Source organism: Ranitomeya variabilis, chromosome 2 (assembly GCF_051348905.1).
Source record: "Ranitomeya variabilis isolate aRanVar5 chromosome 2, aRanVar5.hap1, whole genome shotgun sequence".
NCBI lineage: Eukaryota > Metazoa > Chordata > Amphibia > Anura > Dendrobatidae > Ranitomeya > Ranitomeya variabilis.
In genome coordinates this window covers 357,071,150-357,080,429 of record NC_135233.1, presented here as the reverse complement: position 1 = coordinate 357,080,429, position 9,280 = coordinate 357,071,150, and the positions used below count along the sequence as shown (strand labels likewise).

The window sequence follows — 9,280 nt, the reverse complement described above, 5'->3', positions numbered from 1 at the left end:
TGGAAAAGGTAAATTATGTGACGGCTCCCGACTGCTAATGTAAGTGATCCCATTAATAACAATTTGTGAGAAAATTGCTGTTTAAGAATCTCCCAAAAGACGACTATCTGACAAGGAGTTAACTGCTGTATCTCAATGTCTATGACTCAGTAAATTAGAGGGTGGATAGGTGCAGGATAGCTATACTGCTGCTTATTGGGCTGAAGACCTTTGCACAGTGAGGGAGGTGTGAACCTGCTCTGTGTCATAATTCAGACAGTGTTGATATACAGGTTGCAGTGCACAAGCCCACACACACAAATTTCAGGACACGGCGAGGCAACATACAGTAGGTTTTATAGAAGATACAGGTAAGAATAACGGTAGATGAAAATATAAGATAAGTTCTTCCCAAATTCCAAGCCTAAATGCATGAAATATCCTCCAGACCAGTGATCCCCCAACCTTTCTTACCTCGAGAGCTACATTCAGATCTAAGAGAGGGTCGTGTGCCACATCCAGAGCTTCCACCCAAATAGTGACATCCAGCTCCTGTCTCCTCAACAGTAGTATATCATGGGGAAGGGGAATGAGGAAGATTAGTAGTATGCATAGCTTCCAACCATTCCGGATTCAGCGGGACTGTCCCGATTTTGAGACTCTGCCCCTCTGCTCCGACAATGAGCTACTTAGCCTCCACTGCAGTGAGAAGCAGCCACCATGCCCCTCTGGCTTCAGGCCATGCCCCTCTGGCTTCAGGTTATGCCCCTCTAACTTCATGCCATGCCCCTATGACCATGCTATGCCCCTCTGGCTTCAGGCCATGCCTCTCTGGCTTCAGGTCATGCCTCTCTGGCTTCAGGTCATGCCCCTCTGGCTTCAGGTCATGCCCCTCTGGCTTCAGCTCACACCCCTCTGGCTTCAGGTCAAGCCTCTCTGGCTTCAGCTCACAACCCTCTGGCTTCAGGCAATGCCCTATCTGGCTTCCCTTCCAACCTGTGAACCTCACACATGAGCAGTTATCATGCAGAACGCACGCTATATCCAACACTGTTCTCCTGGGAGTGAGGTAATTTGTAGCAGCAGCCAGAGCGTTATATGCCTGTAAAAGAGGAGACAAGTGGTGATGAACCTGTGTCTTCTAATCAAGGTCCCCGTATGGCTGCAGAAGACATGGTATAAATGATGTCATGTATTATTCAGTCTATATGAGCCTGATGAAGGGTCTGGAGCAGCTCCATAATGCGCAGCGCAATACATTTTAAAGTTTTTTTTAACATAATCTCTTCCTCGTATCCTCTGCAGCGCCTTTGGTGGCCCAACTTTTGTTCCTTTTTTCCTATGCCTGAGACATAGCAGTGAAGTAGCAGACATGCAAGGGGACTCGGAGAAAGCAGGAGGAAGCACACAGGCGCTGCTGCTGGGTGTGTTTGTTTTTACTTGGTCAATGATATGGAGAGAATAGGCGATCACATGGTAGCTTGCCTGACAGAGTAGAGCTGCTGGATCCTAGCACACCCAGTTAGCTCTGCTAGTGATTTCTCCCTATTTATGTTGTAACATAAAAATTATTTAAAGGGAAGGTGCCACCAGTTTTCTTGTAGTTTGTTTTTTTGTGTGAAATTAAGCTTAAAATAGTTAATAAAATGTATTAATGCAATGTTTGCACTGTTTGCAAACATTTCTATATGAAAAATATTATATATTTTCTTACAAATATATATATCTACCACTAGGTGGAGCATTTTCCATTTTAGACCTCAAGCAGCTATAGTGAGACTTACCAGCTTTACTGTTAGCTGTAAAATTGGGGCAGTAACTGCTGACATCATCATTTCCCTCCCCTTTTGGGTGGTCTAATATCCCTGGGGCAGAATGAAGAGCAGCATCACAGGGCAGCACCATTTTGTGTGTGACTGCCCTGTGACCTACTATCACAAGCAGTTACTGTATCAGAAGCTCAGCTTGTTTACAGAGGAGCAGAACACAGTGGACTCAGCAGCATGGTGGACTGGAGGAAGAGTGAAGACATGTGGTGTGTATGGAGCAGCATTATCTGAGCGGAGCTGTCTGTGACTCATCCATCAGTAAGATAAGAAGGAGATCCAGGTCTACAGTGAATGGCCAGGCATTGTGGAGGGAGGGGAGAGATACATTGGTAAGGCTGAGAGAGACTGATGGGAGAGAGCGAGACATGTAGTATGATGAGTGAGACACATGTGGAGCATGATGGGGAGAGAAATACACATGGAATAACGGGTGAGACACTTGGAGCGTGATGAGTGAGACATGTAGTATGATGAGTGAGACATATGGAGCGTGATGGAGATATACATGGAATAGAATTCGTGAGACACTTGGGCTATGTGTACACGTGGCGGATTTTGATACGTGCAGATTTGCAGTGTTTTATTTTTCAAAGCATGTCAATTCTTTTTGTCGATCTGTGGTGTTTCTGCACCCATTGACTTCCATTGAGTTAGGCAAATCTGCAGGAAAACTACAGGTTTAAAAATCTGTGGTTTTGCTGCGGAGTTACATGTGATAGGGAGGAGGAAGAGTGTGTGTGGAGACTTGTGTGTGCGAAGACTGTGTGAGCTGTGAATATGTGCGTATCTGTGTGTATCTCTGTGTATGTGTGTTTGGGAACAGGGAGTATACGGGAGTATACTGCTGGTTTATTATTTTATTTATTTTTTAATTCTTTATTTAAGGAAAAAAAAAATTCACAACACAACATAACAGGGTCAAGGAATGTGACCTACAGCGGCCCATCACAAGATAAACATTGAGAAATTGTATTACACAATTGATCCAGAAGATAACGAGTGTGACATTATAACAAAGATGAAAAACATTCGGATCAAACATCATGTGAACGGCCGGGTATAGACCAAAAAACTGTATAATCAAAGGGGGGAGAACAATTTTTCAGGTAGTAAGATCAAGTGCTTGTAGTGATGTCTCTACAAGACCAAAATCGTATCTTCCGGAGACCTGTGAAAGTGAGTCAGTAGGACAAAAGAGGTGATTAGAGGCAGGAAGAAGGAGGGCGAAAAAAGAAAGAAAGAAACATGCGAGCAGACAATGAAATTATAGCTAAATTGAAGTAATTGTTTTTAGTTGAGGTCAGCTCCGCACCTTGGCTCTAGAGGCAACTAGTGGCAGAGGTAGGCTCAAGAGATGGGTGGTCAATAAATGGGTGAATGGCACAATCATGGGAGGGGGTAGTTGGTATTAACCCAAGGCTGCCAGGTGAGTAGAAATTTTTTGTGTGTGCGGGAATCCCAGCTTGACAGTTCTTCCATTCTATAAATATCTTGAACTTTGTTTATCCACTCATTCAAAGTAGGGGGAGACAGTTGTCTCCAACGAGTTGAAATCAGGTGCTTTGCCGCTGCTATCAAAAGAGGAAGTAAATCGTGTTTTTTGGGTTTAAACACTTGTGTAGAGAGCGAGAGTAAAACTTCTTGAGGTGTTAGGTCCTGTGTAATCAATCTTAAGTGACGGAGATATTTGTTAATATCTAACCAGTATTTGGAGATTATAGGACACAGCCAAAAAATATGTGCCAGGGAGCCCACCGATTTTGAACACCTCCAGCAGAGCGGAGAGGAAGTTAAACCCATGTGGAATAATTTTTTGGGGGGTTCTATACCAGCATGAGAGGATTTTAAAGGAGTTTTCTTGTAGCGAGATACATCTTGAGAAGCCGTGAGAGTTGCTCAGAATATGGTTCAATTCTTGGGGAGACAAAGACAGATTTAATTCCAATTCCCAAGAAGATAAGTAGAGCGGTTTGAACTGGGTGGGTGGATTAATGAAATTAGCATACATTTTGGAAATGAGTTTGGGGGGAGGGGATCTAAGGCCTACAGGGAATTCTAGCCAGAGCCAATCAGATATATGTTTTAGTCCTGACTTAAATTTGGAAATAATAAAATTTACATGGTGCTTTTGTAAAAGGTCATGGGGTCGTCTCTTGGCGTCCCTTGGCCAAGCGTCTATGCAGGGGATTTGGTGTGAAAGGAGGTGTGGTGTGAAATCGGTAAGTTAGGTAAAGAGTCCCACAGACCAAAAGCATCAGCATAATTGGGGTCAATAAGCCAAGGGATGATTTTCAATGGGATATTATCTAAAAAATAACAATGAGGTACTTTGTTAGGAACTAGAGAGTGTCGAATAGCTAAGGTGTTGTGATTAGTGTTGAGCGATACCTTCCGATATTCGAAAGTATCGGTATCGGATTGGATCGGCCGATACCGGCAAGATATCGGATCTCACCGATACCGATACCCGATACCAATACAAGTCAATGGGACACAAATATCAGAAGGTATCCTGGATGGTTCCCAGGGTCTAAAGGAGAGGAAACTCTCCTTCAGGCCCTGGGATCCATATTCATGTAAAAAAAAGAATAAAAATAAAAAATATGGATATACTCACCCCTCCGGCGGACCCTGGACCTTAGCGATGTAACCGGCAGTCTCCGTTCCCAAGAATGCAGTTAGTTTAGGACCTGCGATGAAGTCGCGGCTTGTGATTGGTCGCGTGAGCGGTCATGCGACCAATCACAAGCCGCGACGTCATCGCAGGTCCTAAACTAACTGCATTCTTAGGAACAGAGGCTGCCGGTTACACCGCTAAGGTCCAGGGTCCGCCGGAGGGGTGAGTATATCCATATTGTTTATTTTCATTCTTTTTTTTTACATGAATATGGATCCCAGGGCCTGAAGGAGAGTCTCCTCTCCTCCAGACCCTGGAAACCATACACTGGGAACTTCCGATTCCGATTTCCGATATCACTAAAATATCGGAACTCGGTATAGGAATTCCGATACAGCAAATATCGGCCGATACTTGCAGTATCGGAATGCTCAACACTAGTTGTGATTTATAACATCAAGTGAGTGAGTGGGGGGAGCACGGGAGGACCAGAGAAAGATATCTGCCTTGTTACCCATCAGATTAATTTCGAAATTAGGGGTTTTAGGATCTGGGTTAGACTTAACTAAACGTAACCATCTGGTGAGGTGAATTGCGTGGTAGTAAGTCTTACAGTTGGGGAGGCCAAGTCCACATTTATTTTTTGGTAGAGAAAGAATTTAAGTGGGGAGTCTGGCTCTTTTAGATCTCCATACATAATTTGCAACCAATTTATTCGCAGAAGTAAAGAAAGAACTGGGGAGAGGAATGGGGACCATATTCATTACATAGAAAATTTTTGGAAGAATGTAGGATTTAATAACATTAATCCTACCCATCCAGGAGAGATAAGGTAAGTCGTGAGATTTGAGCAAAGCTTGTATCTTGGCCAATAAAGGGAGAAAGTTAAATTTGAAGAGTGTGGTGGAGTCTGCAGCGAGGTAAATCCCTAGGAATTTTAATTTCTCAGGAAGCCAATTAAAAGGGGTAGTTTGTTTGAGAATCGTGGTTACTGCATCTGGTATCGAGATATTCAGAACTTCCGATTTTCTCATTAATTTTAAAATTTGAGACAATACCAAACTCATTAAATAAATTTAAAAGATTAGAGAAGGCTGTTTTGGGATTTGAGATCAGGAGTAAAAGATCATCAGCAAAAGCAGCTGTCCTTGAATTCATACTAGCCCACTATTAAGCCTCTAATATCAGGGTCATGCCTAATTTTCTGGATCAAGGTCTCCATCACCAACACAAAAAGGGAAGGGGAGAGAGGGCATACCTGTCTAGTGCCATTTCTAATCATGAAGGAATTCGAAAATGACCCATTTACCCTGACCTTAGCAGTTGGAGTCATGTAGAGAGTCATGATAGCCTCTATAAACGGTGGGGGAAACTCAAACTTTTGTAAGGTACAAATCAGATAGTGCCAGCTAATTCTATCGAAGTCCTTCTCGGCGTCTGTTGACAGAATGGCCAGGGGAATGTCAGAGCGCTTAGCGTGAGAAATAGCCAGGAGGGTTTTAATAGTTATCCTTGCCCTCTCTTCCCATAATAAAGCCAACTTGGTAAGGATGTATTAGTGTTTCTAAAACACTATTAATTCTGGCGGCCAGAATCTTTGCCCATAATTTTAGGTTGGTATTGAGCAAAGAGATAGGCCTATAATTACTGCACATTAAAAATTAAATCAAGAAACGTGTGCACTGCCTTTAAACTTGTGGTACTCAGGTAGGCTCCAACACCATGACAATATATAATGAAACCTGGCACTCAACTTTTTTAACTGGAAATATATTTATTATCAGCAACAAAACGTTTCGGTCCCGGACTGGACCTTCATCAGTTACGTGCTATGTAAAATATTTGGGAGAGACGTGCCCGTATGAGCAGATGATAATTAGTTTTCCATAAGGATGCAGAGTGTTAACCTGTGTAGAGCTGTATGGGCAAAATCCGTATAGAGATGGCGTGGCTGACACGGTGTCCACGTAGATTAGCGGTGGACACCGCGTCAGCCATGCCATCTCTATACGGATTTTGCCCATACAGCCCTACACAGGTTAACACTCTGCATCCTTATGGAAAACTAATTATCATCTGCTCATACGGGCACGTCTCTCCCAAATATCTTACATAGCACGTAACTGATGAAAGTCCAGTCCGGGACCGAAACGTTTTGTTGCTGATAATAAATATATTTCCAGTTAAAAAAGTTGAGTGCCAGGTTTCATTATATATAATTACTGCACAGGCTGCCGTCCCTGTCCTCCTTGGGAATAACAGTAATATGCGCCTCTAGGGATTGACTAGGTGGAGCCTTCCCTTCCAGAAATGATTTTAAAAGGTCAACTAGGTGGGGGAGAACAATATCTGAAAACTTCTTGTAGTAACCTACAGGGAAACCGTCTGGACCTGGAGTTTTGTTGTTTGGAATGGTTTGAAGGACATCTTTAATTTCTTGCAGAGTAATTTTAGAAGGAAGAGCTAAGTGATCATTGGGTAGGACTTTGGGGAGGGAGATGGGAGCTAAGAAACTATGAATCCTGTCCTCAGCAGCAGGGCACTCTCTCATAGCTTCATGTATCTTAGTTATAAAGAGATTCGTAGTATTGTCTAAAAGCCTCAGCAATCTCATCGGATCTAGCCACCCTCCTATCCGCCTTGGTATGGATATGTTTTATAAACGTTCTCTCTATTTGATTTATGAGCAATTGGGAGGTAAGCATTATTTTCTTTTTTGTTAGAGGAGATCGAGGGCGTTGCATGGATTAGCTGAATAGTAAAGATGGGAAACTGTGTAGTGTTTTATTTCATTAAAATACTTTATTCTGGCAGTGTGTTTATTTAACCCCTTAACAACTATAGGATTAGTAATGGATAGGTGTCTTATTGATGCCTCTCCATTACTAAGTGGGCTTGATGTCACCTTACAATACAAAGGTGACATCAACCCCACAAATATTACCCCATATGCAACCGCTACAGGGCTGTGGGAAGAGAGAGGCTAAGTTCCGGAATTGGCGCATCTTAGAGATGCGCCATTTCAGGGGTAGCTTTGGGCTGGTGTTTGTAGGCGTGGAAGGGGGGGGCAATATCCTGTAAAGGCTAAATATACAGCTGCAGGCTGATATTCATAGCCTGGGAAGATCCATGGGTATTAACCCCTTCCTAGGCTATAAACATCATATAGTTCTCACATTATACCGCCATATGGATCACACATAATGGTGCCATATAGTTCTCACATAATACCATCATATAGATCACACATACCGCCAGTGTTCTCATATAATGCCGCCATATACTTCTCACATAATACCGCTATATACTTCTCACATAATACCGCCATATAGATCACACACAAGACCATGTAGATCACACATAAAACCACCATGTAATTCTCACATAATAATGCCACATAGATCACACATAATCCCACAATATAGTTATCATATAATACAGTCATATATTTTTTACATTATTCCACCATACTGATCAAACATAATACTACCATACAGATCACATATAATACCGTCATATAGATCACACATCACATAATACCATAATACAGATCACACATAATACTTGGCAGCATCAAGAGTGGTCTATATGGCAGTACTATGTAAAAAATATATATGGCGGCATCATGTGCGATCTATATGGCAGTATTATGTAATAAATATATATGGCGATATGTGTGGTCTTTATGGGAGTATTATGTGATAAATAGATATGGCGGCATTATGTGATCCATATGGCAGTGTGCTGGTCTATGGGGAGGTCACAGAGAGAGATATATGGTGGATGGAGCAGGGTGACAGGAGCACAGAGTATTTCAGTAGAGCAGTGTGCTGGTCTAAGGGGGAGTGTGCTCACGCGCTGACACACACGCTCACAAATGTATACTTAGCCCTTACTGGCTATTAAAATGGGGTTCCCCAAACAAAAAAAGATTACGTGGGGTCCCCCTATAATTAATAACCAGCAAAGGCTATGCAAACAGCTGCAGGATATTAATAGCATAGGAAGGGGCCATGGATATTGCCCCCCTCCCCAGGCTAAAAACCATCAGCTCTCAGCCACCCCAGAAATGGCACATCTATTAGATGCGTCTTTTCTGGCCCTTTGCCTGGTGGCAAGTTGGTTTCATATTTGTGGGGTTGATGTCATCTTTCTATTGTCAGGTGACATCAAGCACACAGCTTAGTAATGGAGAAGCGTATATAAGACACCTATCCATTACTAATCCTATAGTTGTGTTGTAAATAAAGACACAGCCAGAAAAAAGTTCTTTCTTAATCTTAATTAAACAATACCTACCGAACGCATAATCCCCGAATCCTTCGTCTCCTGCAACAAAAATAAAATAAACCACAAACATTCCTCACCTGTCCGCCAAGATAATCTATAATGTCCCACGATGATCCTGATCACTTTGTGAGCAGTCACATCAGTGATATGACTGCTCTCAAAGACAGCCGGCGATACACTGACAGGAGGTGATCGCCCCCTGCAGTGGATCACTGCGCCGCCGTGAGAATAATGTTTTTTTTATTTTTATGTGAATATGTATGTAATGTAACTTTTTTTTTAAACTGTGAGCACAGGTACCGGCAGATGATACTACTCTCCCATCAGATATAGCTCAATGGGAGCAGTAGTCTCATCGGTCCATGCCTGCTTTTTTACCACAGGTCACCGCTGCAGGTCAGTCAGCTGCAGAATCACGCTGACATCTTCCAGCATGATCCCGCAGCGCTGTGACCGACAGTACCGGCGGTAGCGTTACCGCTTGTGACAGTCACAGCTGTGGGGTCACGCTGACATGTGACAGCATGACCCCCGCAGCTCCTGTTATTGCACGCACTGAGCTGTG

The 9,280-nt window shown here is 43.0% G+C and overlaps 1 protein-coding gene across 3 annotated transcripts in view; it reads left to right on the top strand.

The window, feature by feature from the left end:
* Positions 1-227: 227 nt before the first annotated feature.
* LOC143805884 (cytochrome P450 2C18-like) overlaps positions 228-9,280 on the top strand; it is a 90,309-nt gene continuing 81,256 nt past the window's right edge. Inside the window, exon 1 of one of the 3 annotated variants that reach the window (XM_077285625.1) lies at positions 228-350. The gene's annotated coding sequence lies outside the window, so the exon portion shown is untranslated. Of the gene's footprint in view, positions 351-1,887; positions 2,015-5,146; positions 5,258-9,280 lie in introns of those variants that run through there. The other 2 variants (XM_077285626.1, XM_077285627.1) reach the window with 2 other exon arrangements.